Below are 22406 nucleotides of genomic sequence, written 5' to 3' on the forward strand. Positions count from 1 at the left end.
TTCATGCTTTAAAAAGAATGTTTCTCAAAGAGTTAAAAATAGAGCTACCCTACGACCCAGCAATTGCACTGCCGGAGATATACCCCAAAGATGCAGATGCTGTGAAAGGCCGAGACACCTGCACCCCAATGTTTATAGCAGCAATGTCCACAAGAGACAAACTGTGGAAGGAGCCTCGGGGTCCACCAAAAGATGAATGGATAAAGAAGATGTGGTCTATGCATACAATGGAATATTACTCAGCCATCAGAAAGGACAAATACTCACCATTTGCTTCAATGTGGATGGAACCAGAGGGTATTATGTTCAGTGAAGTAAGTCAGTCAGAGAAGGACAAACATTTTATGGTCTCATTCATACGGGGAATAAAAAAATAGTGAAAGGGATTATAGGGGAAAGGAGAGAAAATGAGTGGGAAATATCAGAGAGGGTGACAGGACATGAGAGACTCCTAATTCTGGGAAACCAACAAGGGGCCGTGGAAGGGGAGGTGGGCGGGGGGATGGGGTGACTGGATGACAGGCACTGAGGGGGGCACTTGACAGGATGAGCACTGAGAGTTATACTACATGCCGGCAAATCAAACTTCAATTAAAAAAAATATACAAAAAAATAATCATACACACACAAAAAGAATGTTCTATTTTTTCATGTCTAATAAGCCACTAATCTCTAAAAAGTGCAGTAATTTCTAAAGTAAATTTCCAGTTCTCTCTTTGGTGCATTGACCCCCCCCTCCACATTTGCATTAATCCTGTGCCCGTTTAATGTGACAGATTTTAATTAAGCTTAATCTGATGAGAATAAGTCCTGCGTCATCTGCCGCTTGCCCTCATGTGTGGTCTCCAGGAAACATCTTCTGGCCTCTCCCCTGCACCTTGACCTCTGCCTCCTGTCTCTCAAAGGCTGTGTGTAAAGTGGACATTGGTAAATTGTCAGGCAGAGTAGCCAGCTGTCTGCTGATGGTTTTCTTCTGACCTTCAGGGTAGTATGGCCTTCTCTTTTTGGCAGAAAAGATTGGTTGAGTATTGCTTGCTTTCCGTTTGCTGATAACTGAACTCCACTCCCCTCAGGCCCAGGGCTCCCAGATGCCCAGGTGATCGGCAGTGCCCAGCCTCACCTTCCTGCAGGAAGGCACCCAGCACCTCTGATTCTACCACTGGTGGTCTGTTGACTTCAGATGCTCCCCAATCAAACCCACAACCCCGACTATCCTTTATGGCAACTCGTTTGGGCAGAGAAGGGATAGTCTCTGATTCCCCCTCTCTGGCTCTTGGCCACTTTGGAGTGTGAACTCTGTTCATGAAAAGTCAAACCCCCAGAACGAATACCCTCACTGCTCAGCTGCAGAGCGTTGTTTAAAAGGATCACAATTCCCAACAGTCAGAGAATACCCAGGCATCATGTGCCTGCCGCCTCCTTTTCATTTCTGGGGGCTGCAGTTTTCCATGAGACTCTGTTTTCTTGTTGCGAGCAGGTTATCACACATTAGGAGGTCACAACAACGTGCATTAGTGGGCGCCCGTCCAGTAGGGCGCACGGCCAGCTGGGCTCTCCGAGCAGCGCCGTGTGCAGCTGGGGCTCCCTCCCGAACCCATTCCTGCTGCCGCAGGACCTCGTTCTTTATGGTTGTAGGGCGACGTCCGTCCCCCTTGGCTCGCCCCCACGCCCCTTGCCACGCCGCACCTCCAAGTTCAGGGCCAGGTGCCTGAATCCTTCTGATGCTTTGCAACCCTGGCTTCGCCTTCTGTGAGCAGCCAGAGGAACCTCGTCCTAAGCGGCTCCCGAATACAGGTCAAGCGCGCCCAGAAAACCTCCTCGTGTTACACTGCTGGGCCTTACAACAGAAGTGGGTGACGGGAGTGCGTCCCTCACACCCCCAGCCCCAGGCGCAGGGTGCAGGGTTCGCTCGCAGGGGCAGGGGCAGGCGCCGGGCTGGGGCTGCCGAGGCGGTGGGATCGCGGGCGCGGCGGGAGCGGAGTCCTGGCAGCTGTTGGCTGACTCGGCAGGTGGTTATCACGGGCTCGCTGGTCTGTGCGCATCTTCACAAAGACAGAAGAGCTGCCCTGGGTGTGCGCGCAGGCTGTCCAAGACATTCATATCTCTTCAACTTCTTATTTTAGGGTAACAGCCGATTCACTCGCAGTTGCAGGAAATACCAGACGGCGTTGTGGGAAAACAAACGCTTAAGTCCTTGCTCTTTCTGTTTGGCAGCCGGCTCGCTCCGTATTGACCCGGGGCAAGGAGCTCCAGGCCTGCGTGAACAGCGTGGGGCAAGGGGGGGGGGGGGGGGGGTAGGCGAATATAGAGGAGGATGCCTCCCAAGTAAGAGCCTGGTAGGCTGCATCGGGGCTGCCTGCCAAACGTCCGTATAAACTATAAGCTCCAGCGATGCCTGGGTGGCTCAGCGGTTGAGCATCGCCCTTCCACCCGGGTTCTGGGATCAAGTCTCACATCCAGCTCCCTGCAGGGAGCCTGCTTCTTCCTCTGCTGGTGTCTCTGCCTCTTTCTCTGTGTCTCTCATGAATAAACAAATAAAATCTTATAAATAAATAAATAAAACTGTAAGCTCCAGGCCTATGTTAGACTATAAAGTTCAGTGGAACTTGTGTGCTGTTTTCATTGATTGCATTGATTTCGGCTGAGTACAACCAGGGCTGGCTGTTCAGGGAGGAGCGAGGAGAGCTCTGTAGGTTAGAAGAACATGCTTCACATCAGGACACCATCCAAGCCACTGTCACAGAGCACGCAGTTCCAAGCTCCAATTATCCTGAGAAAAGAGTATGAGATCGTGTTTCTCATTTTAAGAATGGTACAAATTAGATTTAGTGATTTACTTTGTGAGTTTATCTGAGAAGAACACTGGATAAATCTTCTGATACTTATTCCAGTGTTTATTTTTCCATTGTACCCACGAATCTGCCAAAAGATTTTATTGTCCCATAACATTCTGAAAGTAAAGAATTGTCTTTTCTGTGGAAAATTAGAGTAATGACTAGATACGGTTTTTTTGAAGGGAAAAGAAACAAATATAGCATTCTTTGTGATAAAAAGACAGCTACAAGAAAGATAGCTAATTAAATATAAACACTCAGGTTTATGAGTCTTATGAGAGCTGAGATCCTTTGTCTATCTTTCACTGTGGAATCTCCACTGCTTGATGCAGCACAGTGCCTGGTGGACAAGTGCATAATAACATGTGTCTATAGGGTGAAGTGTAAAAGAAACAAAAATATTTGAGAACACATTATAACTATATACTAAACATCTAATTAAAACACCAAAGAAGTTCATAGAATTCTCTCCATAAGATACTCAAATAGTTAACCATATTATAGTCACCATTACGCTGAGTTTCATTCTGTTCTCTAATTAAAATGAATAAAACTCAACATAGAAAGTGCATTAAAAATAATAAAATAATAAAAAAAATGTAAAAAGTGCATTAAGAATCTTGTCCTTTTCAAATCTAACATATTAAGGGAAGAGCTTATTCTTTTATATATATATATATATATATATTTGATTAATCTTTTGGACACAAAGTTTAATAAATATTTAATTATTAATCATCTTAATGTGTGGACTTCCAGCCATAGAATTCTGACCTCCCATTTGGATTGTGTCTCATTCTGAAAGCACATCGAGTAATGGTCTTGCCGCTCTGGTCAGGTCAGGTCATCTCACAATGGATACTGATCATCATCAGCATATCTAGTGAAGAGGTGGACTCACTTTAGGCCATTCATTTGGGGCTTATAGAAACGACCTTCACATAAACGTGGGAGATTGGCAGTCGACTACTTACAATTGCTATTCTTCAGAAGAATTCAGTGATGTCCCTCTATCAGTTCCCATGGAAACAGCCATCCAATTATTTTTCACCAGGATGTCCATGTCCTTTTTCCATCACACACTGAAGGTAAAAATCTCAATAAGATTCATTGTTTTCATAACGGGAATGTATGCCTTGCATGAAAATTAAAAACAAACAAACAAACAAACCCTTCCCTGCGAAGTCCAATAAACTATTTCTTCAGCTTTGCCACATTTTTCTAGTGCTTAGACAGATACCCTCGTACATGCGGCAAATGGCAGATGTAAGAGAGGTCTCAAGGTAGAGAAAAACTGGGGCTGAAACAATTAAAACACAGATTACTTGGGATTGATTTTCTTACCAAGAATCCTCCCACCCACAGAAAGTTTCTCCTTTCACCACTGGTTATAAGCTGCTAATCTATTTCCAACTGTTACAACTCTGTCCCACACAAAATAAACATCATGCAAACAAGCATGTCACATACTTGTTCATTTTATTTAGTTGATACAATATCCCCCAGCCCAGTTATAATATACTCTTGAAAATAACTGGACTGGTCCAAAGAAAGAAATCCCCCTGGGCTGAGCACGGTAAGCACTGACTTACTTATATTTCTCAAGCTGTGTTCCGTGGTCATATAGCACAAGGCACAGAGACAAGGGCCTTTGCCTGGAGAGCCAATTCTCTCTGGGGACCTTGGGAGACTGAGGGGCAATAAGCAAGCAAACCGCACAGTAGGACAAGTTGATGCATGAACAGCGTGACTTCAGTTGTGCTTAGATACTGCGGAGAATACAACAAGGGCCATGGGTGTATTATTTTATATTGTGTGGTTGATGCCTTCCATTCTGGGGAGAGATGTCAGGAAGAAGGAGGCCTGACACAGGCAGTGAGACAGCCAGAGGGAGTCTACCTTGAGTCACAAAGGTGGGAAGGGACCGCCTCACAATGCAAGAACTGGACATGTTTCAATCATTTGGATTTTATCCTAGGAGTGGTGCAAGGCGCCTGGGTCTCTGGGGATTTCTGAGCAGACAGAGGATGGGTTTTCCTGCAGAAGGCATCTGGTTGCTGGGTGGAAATGTGATTGCAAGAGATGTGGGCAAAGGCAGAGTCACTGCAGCCTGGACGTGTGGTGATGGGAGCTTGAACCAGGGTCGGAGGACGAGGAGATGGAGTCACGTCGATGGTTTTAATACACTCTGGCAGCAAAGGTTGGTAGAAATTGCTGGTGGGTTAAACGGGGTGGGTTGAGGGGAAGGGAGGAACAGAGGGTTCCTGGCCTCTCCATGAATAGTGGGGAGGTAGGAAAAGCACTTGCTGGTGCCCTGGTAACTTCCCCTCGAGGATGCGGGCCCATCCCAGTGCCCATCCAATCACCCAACTACTGGGAGGAATGGACACAGCAGACAAGGGATGCTTCTGTGACCGATTCCTTCTCAAATCCGACCCCTGTATTTCTGGTGTTTGCAGGAACAGAACAAACCTTCTCCCATCCCCCTGAGGTTGGAGGTGAAGCACCTGATAACATAAGCACACACACTGACTGGGTTGGGGGAGAAGCCACTCACTGTGTCAGGGAAAGTGACTGAAAACCAATCCTTCTTGTACAGAATGCTCCCACAAAGAACGTTACACTAAATGGTTTTGGGGGGAAACTAAGGGGAACATTTTATAGGTGAACTTCCAAGAATCTTGTGGCCACTCCGAAGAGTGACCATGGGTGTTTCACCAACGGCAGAAGCAGAACAAATGCATAAGCAGCCCAACCGCTCCACTTTTTGTTTATTCATATCCTTTGGAAAAGTATGGCAGTATTTAAGAGGGCTGAGTGTCAGTTGTTTTTGAAAGTTGCATTATTTTCCATGAGATTACGGAGCATGTCAAATGAATGCGTTGCAGACACAGCATGTTGGGGTTCTGCTTGGTTGGCATCCCTCTGCACAGTCACCCCGTGGGGAGCCCTGTCACCCCATTCCCAGGAGGAATCTGAGGCTCACACTCAGATTCACAGTGTGAATTCAATAATTCAAGTCACAGTGGCTCCAGTATCTCTAATTTCCTTGGCTCAGCGATTTTATTTTATTTATTTTATTGTGGTTTTTATATTGGAGTGCAATTTGCCAACATATAGCATAACACCCAGTGTTCATCCTGTCAAGTGCCCCCCTCAGTGCCCGTCATCCAGTCACCCCAGCCCCCTACCCACCTCCCCTTCCACTACCCCTTCTTGGTTTCCCAGAGTAGGTGTCACTCATGTTATGTCACCCTCTCTCTGATATTATCCACTCATTTTCTCCCCTTTCCCCTTTAATCCCTTTCACTATTTTTTATATTCCCCAAATGAATGACACCATATAATGTTTGTCCTTCTCCGACTGACTTACTTCACTGAACATAATACCCTTCAGTTCCATCCATGTTGTAGCAAATGGTGGGTATGTGTCCTTTCTAATGGCTGAGTAATATTCCACTGTATACATAGACCACATCTTCTTTATCCATTCATCTTTCGTTGGACACCGAGGCTCCTTCCACAGTTTGGCTATTGTGGACATTGCTGCTAGAAACATCGGGGTGCAGGTGTCTCAGCCTTTCACTGCATATGCATCTTTGGGGTAAATCCCCAGTACTGCAATTGCTGGGTCATAGGGCAGATCTATTTTTAACTCTTTGAGGAACCTCCACACAGTTTTCCAGAGTGGCTGCACCAGTTCACATTCCCACCAACAGTGCAAGAGGGTTCCCCTTTCTCCACATCCTCTCCAACATTTGTGGTTTCCTGCCTTGTTAATTTTCCCCATTCTCACTGGTGTGAGGTGGTATCTCATTGTGGTTTTGATTTGTATTTTCCTGATGGCCAGTGATGCGGAGCAACAGGTGCTTGGCCATGTCTATGCCTTCTTTGGTGAAATTTCTGTTCATGTTTTTGGCCCATTTCAAGATTGGATTATTTGTTTCTTTGCTGTTGAGTTTAATAAGTTCTTTATAGATCTTGGATATGAGCCCTTTATCTGATAGGTCATTTGCAAATATCTTCTCCCATTCTGTAGGTTGTCTTTTAGTTTTGTTGACTGTTTCTTTTGCTGTGCAGAAGCTTTTTATCTTGATGAAGTCCCAAGAGTTCATTTTTGCTTTTGTTTCCCTTGCCTTCATAGATGTATCTTGCAAGAAGTTGCTGTGGCCAAATTCAAAACAGGTGTTGCCTGTGTTTTCCTCTAGGATTTTGGTGGATTCTTGTCTCACATGTAGATCTTTCATCCATTTTGAGTTTATCTTTGTGTCTGGTGTAAGAGAATGGTCTAGTTTCATTCTTCTGCATGTGGATGTCCAATTTTCCCAGCACCATTTATTGAAGAGACTGTCTTTTTTCCAGTGGATAGTCTTTCCTGCTTTGTCGAATATTAGTTGACCACAGAGTTGAGGGCCCATTTCTGTGCTCTCTATTCTGTTCCATTGATCTATGTGTCTGTTTTTGTGCCAGTACCACACTGTCTTGATGACCACAGCTTTGTAGTACACCTTGAAATCTGGCATTGTGATGTCCCTGGCTCTGGTTTTCTTTTTCAATATTCCCCTGGCTATTCAGGGTATTTTCTGATTCCACACAACTCTTAAGATGATTTGTTCCAACTCTCTGAAGAAAGTCCATGGTATTTTGATAGGGATTGCATTGGATGTGTACATTGTCCCGGGTAGCATTGACATTTTCACAATATTAATTCTTCCAATCCATGAGCATGGATTCCATTTTTCCATCTATTTGTGTCTTCCTCAATTGCTTTCAGAAGTGTTCTGTAGTTTTTAGGGTTTAGATCCTTTACCTCTTTGGTTAGGTTTATTCCCAGGTCTCTTATGCTTTTGGGTGCAGTTATAAATGGGATTGACTCTAATTTCTCTTTCTTCAGTCTCATTGTTAGTGTATAGACATGCCACTGATTTCTGGGCATTGATTTTGTATCCTGCCACACTGCCAAATTGCTGTATGAGTTCTAGCAATCTTGGGGTAGACTCTTTTGGGTTTTCTACGTACAGTATCATGTCATCTGTGAAGAGGGAGAGTTTGACTTCTTATTTGCCAATTTAAATGCCTTTTATTTCTTTTTGTTGTCTGATTACTGAGGCAATCAGTACTTCTAGTACTATGTTGAATAGCAGTGGTAGGAGTGGACATCCGGTCCTGTTCCTGATCTTAGGGCAAAGGCTCCCAGTGTTTCCCTATTGACAATGATATTTGCTGTGGGCTTTTCATAGATGTCTTTTAAAATGCTGAGGAATGTTCCCTCTTTCCCTATACTCTGAAGAGTTTTGATCAGGAATAGATGCTATATTTTGTCAAATGCTTTCTCTGCATCTATTGAGAGGATCATATGGTTCTTGTTTTTTCTCTTGTTGATATGATCTATCACGTTGATTGTTTTACGAGTGTTGAACCAACCTTGCAACCCAGGGATAAATCCCACTTGGTCATGGTGAATACTCTTCCTAATGTATTGTTGGATCCTATTGGATAGTATCTTGTTGAGTATTTTTGCATCTGTGTTCATCAGGGATATTGGTCTACAGTTCTCCTTTTTGGGGGGGTCTTTGTGTGGTTTTGGAATTAAGGTGATGCTGGCCTCATAGAATGAGTTTGGAAGTATTCTGTCCCTTTCTATCTTTTGGAACAGCTTTAGTAGAATAGGTATTTTTTTTCTTTAAACGTTTGATAGAATTCCCCTGGGAAGCCATCTGGCCCTAGACTTTTGTGTTTGGGAGGCTTTTGGTGACTGCTTCAATGTCCTCCCTGGGTATTGGTCTGTTCAGGTTTTCTATTTCTTCCTGTTCCAGTTTTGGTAGTTTGTGGTTTTCAAGAAATGCACCCATTTCTTCTAGAGTGCCTAATTTACTGGTGTATAGCTGCTCATAATATATTTTTAAAATAATATGTATTTCCTTGGTATTGGTTGTGATCTCTCCTTTTTCATTCGTGATTTTATTAATTTGAATCTTTTCTCTTTTATTTTTCATAAGGCTGGCTAATGACTTATCTATCTTATTAATTCTTTCAAAGAACCAACTCCTGGTTTTGTTGATCTGTTCCACAGTTCTTCTGGTCTGTATTTCATTGAGTTCTGCTTGAATCTTTATAAACTCTCTTCTTCTGCTGGGTGTAGGTATTATTTGCTGTTCTTTTAGGTGCGAGGTTAGCTTGTGTATTTTTTTTTCCCAATTTTTGGATGGATGCTTGTATTGCGATGTATTTCCCCCTTAGGACTGCTTTGGCTGTTTCCCAGAGATTTTCAATGGTTGTGTCTTCAGTTTCACGAGTTTTGATAAATCTTTTTAATTCTTCTCTAATTCCCTTGTTTGACCCCTTCATCTTTCAGCAGGATGCTCTTTAACCTCTATGTGTTTGAGTTTCTTCCAAATTTCTTCTCGTGATTGAGTTCAAGTTTCAAAGCATTATGGTCTGAAAATACGACGGGGACAATCCCAGTCTTTTGGTATCAGTTGAGACCTGATTTGTGACCCAGTATGTGGTCTGTTCTGGAGAAAGTTCCATGTGCACTTGAGAAGAATGTGTATTCAGTTACGTTCAGATGCAAAGTTCTGTATATATCTGTGAAATCCATCTGGTCAGTCTATCATTTAAAGCTCTTGTTTCTTTGGAGATGTTGTGCTTAGAAGATCTGTCATTTGCAGAAAGGGCCGTGTTGAAGTCTCTTACTATTAGTGTATTATTATCTAAGTATGTCTTTACTTTGGTTATTAATTGATTGATATACTTGGCGGCTCTCACATTGTGGGCATAAATATTCATTATTGCTAACTTCTCTTGTTGGATAGGCCCTTTAAGTATGATATAGTGTCCTCTTCATCTCTTACTACAGTCTTTGGGATAAAATTTAATTTATCTGATATGAGGATGGCTACCCCAACTTTCTTTTGAAGGACCATTTGAATGGTAAATGGTTCTCCAACCTTTTATTTTCAGGCTGGAGGTGTCCTTAGGTCTCAAATGAGTCTCTTGTAGACAGCAAATAGATGGGTCTTGCTTTTTATCCAGTCTGAAACCCTGCATCTTTTGATGGGATAATTTACCCCTTTCACATTCAGAGTTACTTTTGAAAGATATGAATTTAGTGTCTTCGTAATACCTATTCAGTTCCTGTTATTGTGGATTAATTCTTTGGGCTTCTTCTTTCTTTTACAGAGTCCCTCTTAATATTTCTTGCAGAATTGGTTTGGTGGTCACATATTCGTTCAGTTTCTGCTGATCTTGGAAGCTCTTTATCTCTCCTTCTATTCTGAATGAAAGCCTTGCTGGTAAAGTATTCTTAGCTGCATGTTCTTCTCATTTAGTGCCTGAATATATCCTGCCATTCCTTTCTGGCCTGCCAGGTCTCTGTGGAGAGGTCTGCTTTTAATCTAATATTTCTCCCCATATAATTTAGGGATCTCTTGTTTCTTGCTGCTTTAAGGATTTTCTCTTTATCTTTGGACTTTGCAAGTTTCACTATTAAATGTTGAGGTGTTGGATGATTTTATTGATTTTTTTTGGGGGGGGACTCTCTATCTCCTGGATCTGAATCCCTCTTCCTTCCCCAAATTAGGGAAGTCTCAGCTATTATTTGTTTAAATATGCTTTCTGGCCCTCTGGCCCTTTTGGCTCTCTCTGGAACCCCAATTATACATAGATTTTTTCCTTCTGAGGCTATCATTTATTTCCCTTAACCTTTCTTCATGATCTTCTAATTGTTTTCTCTTTTTCCTCAGCTTCCTTCCTTGTCATCAATTTATCTTCTATGTCATTCACTCGTTCTTCTACCTCATGAATCATCACTGTTAGGACCTCCCGTTTGGATTGCATCTCATGTAATTTTTAATTTCAGCCTGATTAGATCTAAATTCTGCAGTCATGAAGTCTCTTGATTCCTTTATGCTTTTTTCCAGAGCCACCAGTAGCTCTATAATAGTGCTTCTGAATTGGCTTTCTGACTCGAATTGTAATCCAGATTCTGTAACTCAGTGGCAGAGAATACTGTTTCTAATTCTTTCTTTTGTGGTGAGTTCTTCTTTCTAGTCATTTTGCTCAGTACACAGTGGCTGTATGAGCGGGCTGAGTCAAGAATATCAACCACGACCTAAGTAAATTTCACCCTAGATGATTCCGCTGAGGTCAGAGACCAGAAATTGAAAACAAAGAGCAGAATGAAATAAAGCAAAAGAGCCACTAAAGTGAAAAACAAATTTTAAAACAAAGTAGTAAAAAGTAAAAGACCAAGAATCCCAAAGAAGAAGAGGAAAAAAAAAGAAAAAGGAAAAAAAATTAGAAGAAAAAAGGAGGGGAGACTGGGAGATGGTGGTGGTGAGGAAGTTGTAGTGGAGGCAGCATGTAGTCTACCTGAGTGGTTCTAGAGAGTCATTGTCTTGGTTCTGAATATATTAAGTTATGTATGTTAGAAGATGCTCAGTCCCAAATTTATATAAACCAGAAATACTTGTAGAAGGCCCCAACATTGACCACCAAAACAGAAATGAGATAAAAAAAGGGGGGCAGAATGAGTTTGAGGAATCTCACAGAATGAACCAGTACGGTATGCCACTTGGTTTTGGATGCATACTGGTCATGTCATAGAAGGTATTAACTTCTGCCATTGTAGAACAAAATGAGGCAGAGAAAAAAAACCATACACAAAACCAAAAAAATTATATTTTGTGTATCTTCCAGGATTAAGTTGAGTATCTTGAAGAGAATCTAGAATAGGAAAATATATCTAGGACCTGTAATTTTAGAAATATGAAAGTCAAAAGGAAGAATCTTAAAAATGAAGAGGTGGTAAAATATTGTAGTTAAGGTGGGAAAAGAGAAAAAAAATGGAAATTTACAGTCTGATATAAAAATGAGTTATACTGGAAAAAGGAAGAAAAAAAAAAAAGGAAGAGTACCCTCTGGCTCTATATACTGTAAATCCCTCGACTTCCCCTTGATCTTTCCAGCGCTGCTCGGTGGAGAACTTGCTCTCCCCCTGTCCTTACAGCTGGTCTTCTGGGGGAGGGGCTGCTGTGCTGACTCTCAGGTGTGTGCACCTGGAGGAGATGCCCCGTCCCCCTCCCCCCAGGTTCGGGGCTCAGTGGGAGCTGTTTACCCCGTGAGGCCTCTGTGCCCTAGGGCCCCGCCCCTCCCAGGCACAGGTGACACCAGGAGGAACAATGACACTGGCGGTGGCCAGCTCTCCAGCCCTGGAGTCAGGTGCCGCAGTAACCACCACAGCTCCCAGTCCACAGGGGCCTGGATGCTCTGGGGGTGAGGGGCTCTGCTCTGCACAGCTTGGGAGCCCTGGTGGCAGGAGCTCCTAGCTGTCCTGTGCCCTCCCTGCCTCCTTCTGTCCCGTGGGGAGCACAAGATCCTGGGCTGTGTCCCCGGCGCCCTGGGATCCAGGGCCTGTGCCACTGGGATCACGCTCTAGGCCAGGTCCCCCAAAGGCAGCAGGTCCCCCGCGGAGTCCCCCCTGACCCTCGGCTTCTCCCCAAGGCCCCGCCGGGTGCTCCAGCCCTTTATGGCTGGGCCCGCGGTGTGGGGCGCTCTCCCCCGTGCGCCCCCCTCTGTGAGTGACCCCGGGAGACTGGAGGCCCCACCGCCCCTCCTGAGATTCGGCTGGATTTTCCTGCTAAGCACCTTCCTGTCCGGAAGAATCCATTGTGGATTTTTGAAAGTTCCTGCTTCTCCGGGGCTGGGCTTTCCTGTCCAGAGGCTTTTGTTGTGGCCTTAGTCCGGCTCCTCATGGGGACCCCCCCCACTTGATTCTTTTTTATTTTTTTCTGTCTTCCTACCTTGTTATAAGAAGAAACCCGGGCAGCCCCGGTGGCCCAGCGGTTTAGTGCCGCCTTCAGCCCAGGGTGTGATCCTAGAGTCCTGGGATCCATTTCCCCGTCAGGATCCCTGCATGGAGCCTACTTCTCCCTCTGCCTCTCTCTCTGTGTGTCTCTCATGAATAAATAAACAAATAATACTTTTTTAAAAAGGAAGCAAAAACCCTTCTCTCTATAACATTCCAGCTGTTCTCTCTTTAAATCTCAGGTAGAATTCGTAGGCTTTCAGGATGGTTTGAAAGTTATCTAGGTAAGTTGGTGGTGACAGGTGAGTTGGAGACCCCTACTCTTTTGCCATCTTGCCCTAGCCTATTGGTTCAGCAATTTTAAATCAAAACTCTTCTTTCTTTCTTTCTTTCTTTCTTTCTTTCTTTCTTTCTTTCTTTCTTTCTTTCTTTCTTTCTTTCTTTCTTCCTTCCTTCCTTCCTTCCTTCCTTCCTTCCTTCCTTCCTTCCTTTCTTTCTTCTTTCTTTCTTCTTTCTTTCTTTCTTTCTTTCTTTCTTTCTTTCTCTTTCTTTTTTCTTCTTTCTTCTTTCTTTTTTTCCTTCCTAGTATCATTTTTAATTACCTGGTGAAATGGAAGAACACTTTTAAGTGAGAAAATGACAAGCAAGGTGCTCTAAGACCTATTGGTTTTTACCATTGGCTGTCCATTCTCAAGGAACCATGACAGCCTGGTCCCCAAGCAAGACAAGAAGGCAGTTTCTGCAAACTCTCACTGAAAACGGCAGGATCTGTGGCAGGAGAAAGTCGGGGTGAGGGGCTGGAAGCTCGACAGAGATCCCAGTGGCACGCCGGTCAGCGCAGGCTTGAACTAGAGGGCCACACCTCCTTCCTCATCACTCCGGGGAGCACCTGCTCCTCATGGACTTCATGCTTGCAAGAGCTAAAACTCTCACCCAGGTTGTGTTTTCCTCATTGATCTGTGGCCTTAATGGAGAATGTCTTTGCTGCTTCCACTAGTTTTCTATGGCCGCTGGCTGCTGTCATAGATCAGTATAAATGGGGGACCTTACCCACCACAAGTGTATTCTCTCTCAGCCTGGAGGACAGAAGTTCACAGTCAGACCCGAGTCCCCCGTGAGGGCTCCAGGGGAGAACCTCCTGCTCCAGCATTTCCAGCTTCTGGTGTCTCAGAAATCCTCAGTGTCTCTTGAAGCTCTGCCTCCAAGGATGCATGACTTCTTCCTGTGTCCATGACTCTGGTCCTGGACTCCCTGTGACACTGGTCACTGTGTCAGGGCCTGCCATGCTCCACCATGACCTAGTCTCAACTTGATTACACCTGCAAATGTCGTGGGTCCAAAGAAGGTCATATTCCCAGGGCCTGGGGTGGACACACACACACACACACCCATCTGGGAGCACAGTTACCAACTGGTTTATTTCTGTCTGCTGTCAAAGTTTGTCCAAGTAGCTTAACAGAGTGCAAAGTACTGGTTTTTGAAGCCACTAACCAGGTGATGATTCCATAAAACAGAGGAGCTTACAACTTATCAACCAAACTTTTGAGAAAAAAAAGTGCTCCTTAAAATCACAAATATACAAAATATGCAAACTAGGGCCACCCTAGACAAACGGGGTGTATCGTCATCTCAGCCTAGAAAAAGTGTCTTCAGAGTTGCAGATTTTTTTCCTAAGGTCATCTTATACTGCTAAAGTGTTTGCTTTCTTTGTGAGGAGAGGACGATTGACCTCAGGCCTGGATAAATGTTCACGTACTGGTAAAAATCACATGGGAACTCTTGGGGTTACCTGTTGCTGTGTGATGAACCTCTACAGACATGGTGAAGCAAAATGATGTCCTTCATGGTGACCTGTTATGGTTCTGGCTGTGACCTGGGCTCAGACAGTGGCCTTCCTCCCCCCAGCCAATGGTCCATATAGATGCCCTAAGGTGTCTGAATTCGGGGTCAAGCCCAGGCTTCCTCACTCATGGGCTGAGCTACCTGGGGAGACTCAAACAGCTGGGGCCAGGGCAGCAGGGGACCTTGAGTTCCCTCTCTCCCAATCTCCCCATCTGTCTCTGTTTCCTCTCCCTCCCCTCCCCCTCTCTCCCCTCTTCATATTCTGCTCCCCCAGCCACCTCACAGAAGAGGTAATAAGCAAAGAACACAGAATCCCTGACTAGATCCACATGAAATCACAGTGAGATTTCTTGTTCCACAGCAGTGAGCACTTTTTCAAGTTTAATAATATAGAGCATTGGCCATGGTGTAAGGCTACCATCTGTTATCACCCTTGTTGGCAGGACTTCCGTATAACAATAAAAATATCTGGAGAACGAGTAGAATGGTTACTATATGAGTTGGGATAGGCTCTCTGCTATAAAAATAATTCCCCAAATCTCAACGGAATCCCAATGGCCAACACCAGCTCCAGTGGACCTGGTGGGAAGAAGAGTCATCCTTCCCCACACAGCCATTTGGGGGCCACTTTCCTGGGGCACTTCACTGAGCACTAGGCCAGTTGAGTCCTCCAGAAGGTCAGGAAGGACCAGGTGCAGGGCACCCCGGAGAGTGGGGAGGGGAGGCCCAGAACTCAGTTTCAGACCCGTCCACACACAGGGCCATTGCCTAGGCCACACACATTAAAATGTGCCTGTCACTCTTCCATGCATCCACCCACGCCACAAGCATTTATTTAATGCCTACTGTATGCTAAGCACTCTTCTAACATATGGATTAATAATGGAGGAGATGAAATGAACACAGAGCCAAAGCACACCAAGAAGAAAGGCAACTTGCAAAAGAGAATAGATCATATTGTTCTTTTTTAGTAATTATCTCAAATATGTACACATATGGAAATTATGAAATAATTAATTTGTACAAATTATTTAAATTATTAAAGTACAAATTATTATTAGTGTTTCTATCTAATGAGCATGATTCTGGCTTCTTACATGCTTTATGCTTCACATTTCTTGTCGTTAGGTTGTTTTTTTAAGAGAACAAGCAAATTTTCCATTGGTGATAAATTAATGTTGACAGAAAAAAATGAGTGTGGGAAAGAGAGAGCCAAGGATGAGGGCAGAGCAGCGGGACAGAAATATCTTCCTGGAGCAGGAGAGGAGCAGGAGCAGGAAAGGAGCAGGAGAGGAGCAGGAGCAGAAAAGGAGCAGGAGAGGAGCATAGAAGAGCAGGATCAGGATCAGGAGGAGCATGAAAGGAGAAGGAGAAGGAGCAAGAGCAGGGGAGAAGCAAGATCAAGAGAGGTACAGGAGAGGACCAGGAGCAGGGAAGGAGCAGGAGCAGGAGCCCAAGAGGAGCAGGAGCAGGAGCCAAGCAGGAACAGAGGAAGAGCAGGAGAGGAGCAGCAACAGGAGAGGAGCAGGAGTAGGAGAGGAGTAGGAGCAGGAGAGGAGCAAGCACAGGAGAGGAAAAGGAGCAGGACAGGAGGAGGAGTGAAGCATGAATAGGCAAGGAGCAGTTGCATGAACAAGAGAGGAGCAGGAGCAGGAATAGTGCATGAGCTGGAGCAAGAGAAGGATCAGGAGCAGGAGAGAAGCAAAAAAGAAGCAAGAACAGGAGAGGAGCAGAAGAAGAGCACGAGAATAGCAAGAGCAAGAGCAGGAGCAGGAGACGAGCAGGAGCAGAAGAAGGAGAGGAGCAAGGGAAGGAGAGAAGGGGCAGGAGTGGAGCAGGAACAGGAGAGAGCAGGAGCAAGATCAGGAGAGGAGCAAGAGCAGGAGTGGAGTAGGAGCAGGGACAGGAGAGGTTCAGGAGTGGAGCATGAGCAGGCAATGAGCAGTTGCATGAACAAGTGAGGAGGAGGAGCAAGAGTAGTGCATGAGCCAGAGCAGGAGAGGAGCAGGAGCAGGTGAGGAGTAGGAGCAGGAGTGGAGCAAGAGTAGGAGAGGAGCAGGAGCAGAAAAGTTACAGGGGAGGAGCATGAGAGGAACAGGAGTAGGAGAGGAGCAGGAGCAGGAGACAAGAAGGAGCATGAGCAGGCAAGGATTAGTTGAATGAAGAAGAAAGGAGCAGAAGCAGGCTTAGTGCATGAGCCAGAGAGGAGCAGGAGAATGAGCAGGAGCAGGAAAGGAGTAGGGGAGGTGCAGGAGGGGAGTAGTACCAGGAGCTGGAGCTGGAGAGGAGCAGGAGTAGGTGAGGAGCAGAAGCAGGAGCAGGAGTGGAGCAGGAGCAGAAAAAAAGCAGGAGCAGGAAATGTGCAGGAGAGGACCATGAAAGGAGCAGGAGGAGGAGAGGAGCAGGAGGAGGAGCAAGAGCAGGAGAGGAGCAAGAGCAGAAGAGCTGGAGAACACCAAGAGCAGGAGAGGAGAAGGAGCAGGAGAAGAAACAGGACAGAAGCGGGAGAGGAGCAGGAGTGGGAGAGGTGCAGGAGCCGAAGCAGGAGCAGGTGCAGGAGAAGTGCAGGTGCAGGAACAGGAGAGAAGCAGGAGAGGAGAAGGAGAGGAACAGGAGAAGGAGAGGAGCAGGGGTAGGAGAGTAGCAGGAGGGGAGCAGGAGCATGAGAGAAGGAAGAGCAGGAGCACGAGAGGAGCAGGAGAGGACCAGTTGTGGAGGAAGAGATGAACAAGAGAAGGAGAGGAGCAGGAGCTGGAGAGGAGCAGGAGAGGAGCAAGAACAGGAGAGGAACAGGAGCAGGAGAGTTGCAGGAGAGGAGCACGAGAGGCATGGGAGCAGGAGAAGGAACAGGAGCAGGGGAGGTGCAGGAGGGGAGTAAGAGCAGGAGTCACAGAGGAGCAGGAGCAGGAGCAGGAAAGGAGCAGAAGCAGGAGAAGAGCAGGAGCAGGAGAGGAGCTGTAGCAGGAGATGAGTAGGAGCAGAATAAGAGAAGGGGCAGGAGAGGAGCAGGACCAGGAGAGGAGCAGGAGCAGGAGCAGAGGCAGGAGCAGGAGAGAAGCAGGCGCAGGAGTAGTGCATGAGCTGGAGCAGAAGCACAGAGAGCAGGAACAGTTGAAGAGTAGGAGGGAAGCAGGAGCAGGAGCAGGAGCAGGATATTTGGAGCAGCAGGAGAGGAGCAGGATCAAGAGAGGAGCAAGAGCAGGAGCAGGAGCAGGAGCAGGAGCAGGAGGAGGAGGAGGAGAGGAGCAGGAGCCGGAGAGGAGCACAAGAGGAGAGGAACAGGAGAGGAGCAGGAGCAGGAGAGGAGCAGGAGCAGGAGAGGAGCAGGAACAGGAGAGGAGCAGGAGGGGAGAAGGATCGGAAGCTGGAGAGGAGTTGGATAAGGAGCAAGAGAGGAGCAGGAGAAGGAGCAGGAGCAGAGGAGGAGCAGGAGGAGAGCCGGAGCAGAAAGAGGAGCAGGAAATGAGCAGGACCAGAACCAGGAGCAGGATGGAACAGGACGGGACAGGTCAAGACAGGGTGCGACAGGGCAGGTTGCAGGCAGCTAGTGACTCAGGGGAGTCCCTCTCCGCACAACTCCTCGAAACCATGACCCCTGAATCAACTGGGGCATGAGAACTGTGGAGACTTGGCCCATTATATGCGATGTTTTCTTGCTTCTAAAAATTCCTGTAATGTTTTCATTAATGGGTTCCCTCCTGATATCTACAGAGAGGGGATGAGGCCACTCGGGGCATGATTTTCCCTGTCATTCAATGTCCCCTTCGTGGAGCAGGACGGACCCCCCTGGTCTGGTCCCAGCTCGCCCACACCACTTTCGGACTCCAGACGTGCCCTCCTGACATCGTCCTTCTGCGTTTACATTAGACACCTGTATAACTTCTTTGACCTTGCAGTTGTTTCTACATCTTCCGTGTGTCCTTTGTAAACTGCATTTGTCGAAAAACCCTCCGTAGTTTGGGCTGATAGCTTCTGGGTCAGATGCTTCTTTACATGAGGCTGAGTGGGTTTCAAGCAAGGGTCCGCACAGAGAGGATCTGTCATCCCCACATGCCTTGGTCCTGGTGAGCGGTCCTCACTGATGGTGACATTTCCTCTCTGCTGTTTCCCAGAACAAAAGCCTGAGAACTGCCTTTTCAACCACATGTCCTCTGTCTCCGAGGGAGGCAGTGGGGAATATCGGCCACCTGAAGTGGAGTCCAGAAGCCACAGAAGATGCCTGAAGCACCTGCTAGGGCCACACACTGTGTTGGGTGCAGGAGATCCACACTGAAGAGAGGCCCTCCTGGCCCTGTGGAGCTCTGTGTGTACAAGGTGAGGCAGACGAGGAAACTGGCACTGACGGTGTGAGTCGTGCTCCCCGACGTGGCCGCAGCCCCGAGACCCGGTCACCACATCCCTGATACGATCTCCAGCGCTGGCTGGCTGCACGTGCAAATGCGCCTTCAGCCTCAGCTGATCGCACAGTTATCACGTCCCGTAGGACCGCTGTGCCCTCTCCCACCCCACCTGGTGGGCCCCACCCATCCGCTCGCTCCTGTGTCTTGGTGACCGGGGGCAGCCCCAGCAGCTGCACACCTGCACACCTGCACGGAGGTTTCATCGCTGATGTTCTGCAGAAGCAGAGAAAGGAAGCCTGTCCTGTAACATTATCTTTCCCGCAGGGAATGAGGGGTTATTTTCACCCTTTTCCTTCCCCAAGGGAAACCTTGATTCTCTCTGCATACTCGTCTTCCTCTTACGTAGGCTGGCGAGGCTGGGGTATCTCTCTTCCCGTTTCTGCTGGAAGATGCTACGGATGCATGGCCTTTTATTATGGCTCGGGAGCCCACCCCACTTTCGTGGAGCACGGGGATGATTCTTTCAGGCTTTCCGAGAACAAGCCACCCCCCACCCCCGACCCTCCGCAAAGCCGTCTTGCCTTGGCCACACCGTGCGTGGACGTCTGCAGTGTCTCACTCTGAGCGACACATTGGGCTGGAGCCCGGGGCAGAATCACTGTTCAGAAGGATTTTCAGGCAGATGACTCCCTTTTTCACTTGTGGGGACAAATTGCTTATTTATGGCCTTTTCCTTCAGAGATTAGATAGCCTAGGTTTGGGGGAGTTTCCCGTAAGTTGCAGTGCCTGCCCTGCCCCAGAACAGTCCTCGCCACCTGCACAGCACCCACTGGCCTTCAAAGACCCTACAGCATTACAACGATGTCATCAAACAGAAAGACTGAGGAGCTCATAAAACCGCTCGTGCTGCCCTTATCTGCAGCATTTGTGAGGAGGACACATCACTCCTTCGTTTCTGGATTCATATTTGTGTCTCTGATTCTAATTAATCCAGCTTAAGAAGACTGCCTGATTTTAGCTAAAAATAAAGGTTTACCATGATTTAAGCTTTTTGAAATTTTTAAAGTTCTATAAGCAAAACATAGATTGCCTTGGGGTAAATCACAATAAGTAACAAAAAATTGCCTCCACCTAGACAGGTATGAGAAAAGGTAATATTTGAGATCTTAGAAAGTCAGATTAGTCATTCCTTCAGAATCATCCCGAAGCACAGCAATCCTAGATTCCACACTTGTGATGCGATTTCTTTCCCAGTAAGTGGCTCATGATGGCCCCAAATATCAAATAAATAAATAAAATTAAAATAAAGAAAGGAAATGTCTATGTTTGCCCAAGGATTTGGCAATATCCAAAGGGTAAAACTCCGTGTTGTAAAGGAGCAAAATCATAATCTTTATCAGCAAAGCTACTCTTGTTATCTCTTTCATGCTGGGAGACTGACTAGCCTTCTGTACCATCAGCTTTTCCTACAAATTCCTTTTCATGCTGCATTGTGTTTGCATGAGCAAATTACTTCCAAATTCTTATAAAACTTCACATTTATAAGTGTCTCCACTTCCCTCTGAGAGGCAGAGTCCTGTGGTAGCTCAGGCCTGAATCGCAGGGTGAAGACACAGCCCCAAGTGTCTTTACTTCTCAGTCGTCCCATAGGCCCAGGGCGGACCCTCTGCCAGAGTAGAAGCCCAGCATTCTTGGGACCCACAGCTATTTGTCATCTTCCTCTACAGACAGCATGTCCACTCATCACGAGAACATCCCTGAAGAGTGTTTCATGAGTTAATGAATTGCCTCCACTGAATTGCTGGCCACGGAAACCCATATACAAGTGAGACTGAATCGACAGCCTCAGAAGTGAGCACAGCTCCCTGCAGGAGGATTTTTGTTGCCAACAATGGAAGACATTCTTTCGACCCCAGGTAGGTCAGGTAGGGACAAAGGGAGACCTGTAAGTTTTCATACAAACCTCTAAGCATCCTCTGGAGCCCATGACACCTATCCACTCCCCTGTGACAGGCAGCCAGAGGACACTGAGAGCACCCAGGGTACCAGGGCCATGGGAAGGCCAAGCGTCAATGTCAGTGACAAAGGAGCCACGGCCAAAATGTTAAGAAAAATGTTTTCAACACACTTCATTAGAATAGAATACTGCATACTCATTATTTACATTATATAAAATTAGTTTGTTTTTTTTTAATAAGAAGAACAATTTTATTTCAAAATATTTGTATCCCGTTGGCTTCCCGCATGGCACGTATCTTCACTGGTCTTCTCTCTGTGTGAAAGTGAGCTGTATCCCCCACAGCTGGGGTGCGGCTCCAGGTGGGCAACGCCGTGTCTGTCCTGTTCCCTGGGTGGCCAGTGTGAGGATTCTGGGCGTGAGAACACGGACAGGATGATTCCCAGAATGAGCATATCTTCATTTCGAATTTCTGAAAGTGTAGCAATTCCAGATGTAAGACAATGATTATTCTTTGCTAAATAAAATGAAACCATGGCTGTTAATATTTATTTAAAACACTGATTTCTATTAATATCATTTAGAATTTTACAACGAGAAAGGGACTTATTTGCATAGCTTTTACTGAAAGCAAAGAGGCCATTACAATTATTTACAATCATCATCTAGACTCACAAATGAGTAGTATTTCCCTTTACGATATTAGACGTTAATTAGATTTCATTTAGCTTCATTCCTTTTCTACTTCATTAATAAAACTCGAACATTTCTCATCTCCACCAGTAGGGCCTCCCCTCAACCCACACAATTCTGTGCACTTGGATGGTGTCCACTCTTCCTTGCATCTCCACACACACATGGTCCTGGGAAATGCCCATCACTGCTCACTGCTCATGCCTCCTTCAGCTTATCCACGTGGATGTTTCCTGAGCACGATCTCATCCCCGCCGGCTGCTCAGAGCATGTGCCCCAATGCTGCATGTACCCCCACCCTGCACCCCACCCTGGTCTCTTGGAAGGCCTGAGTTGGCCAGCAGCGCACAAGTTATGATTTAGTTTGAACAACGGTTTTATTTCTTCATCTCTGGAGGCTTCGTGGTCTGACTTCCAACTTTTGGCTCCACTTTTAAAGAACATTTTATATGTTACCACTTTAATACAAGACATACGGTTATTATTTCAAGAATCGGCCTTGGCATCCAAATCTTTCTGCAGTAAGTCTTGCACAGACCCTGGAATCAGTAAGAAGAGATCTTTTGGGGACACCTGGGTGGCTCAGTGGTTGAGCATCTGCCTTCAGCTCAGAGCATGATCCCGGGGTCCTGGGATAGAGTCCTGCATTGGGCTCCCTGCAAGAAGCCTTCTCCTCCCTCTGCCTGTGTCTCTCTACCTCTCTCTCTGTGTCTCTCATGAATAAATAAATAAAAATCTTAAAAAAAAAAGAAATGATCTTTCTGGTTTGATGCATAATATTTCATTTTTATCTCATGAAATGTATTCAAGCCTTTCCTAAAAGTCGATTTACATACGAAATGACATTTTATTTACTTTTGCCTTCGTTGGAGGAAATACAAATACTTAATATCAACTAGAAGGAAATTCTTTACATTTAATCTTATTTAAAA

General features: G+C 46.0%; 2 long non-coding RNA genes across 4 annotated transcripts; one reads left to right on the forward strand and one right to left on the reverse strand.

The window, feature by feature from the left end:
• Positions 1–650: 650 nt before the first annotated feature.
• LOC144322640 (uncharacterized) lies at positions 651–4687 on the reverse strand. Of its 2 annotated transcripts, none has more exons than XR_013388313.1 (3): positions 4427–4687; positions 3809–3916; positions 651–2770 (listed from the first exon to the last, which is right to left on the reverse strand). It is a non-coding gene; the product is annotated as an uncharacterized LOC144322640 (long non-coding RNA). The 2 variants fall into 2 exon arrangements; XR_013388325.1 differs by lacking the exon at positions 651–2770 and adding an exon at positions 3580–3714.
• A 126-nt stretch (positions 4688–4813) lies between these two features.
• LOC144299669 (uncharacterized) lies at positions 4814–22178 on the forward strand. Of its 2 annotated transcripts, XR_013366359.1 has the most exons (4): positions 4814–5034; positions 18597–18798; positions 20552–20740; positions 21688–22178. It is a non-coding gene; the product is annotated as an uncharacterized LOC144299669 (long non-coding RNA). The 2 variants fall into 2 exon arrangements; XR_013366345.1 differs by having other exon boundaries at positions 20552–22178.
• Positions 22179–22406: the final 228 nt, after the last annotated feature.

This window comes from Canis aureus, chromosome 1 (genome assembly GCF_053574225.1).
Source record: "Canis aureus isolate CA01 chromosome 1, VMU_Caureus_v.1.0, whole genome shotgun sequence".
Taxonomy (NCBI): Eukaryota; Metazoa; Chordata; class Mammalia; order Carnivora; family Canidae; genus Canis; species Canis aureus.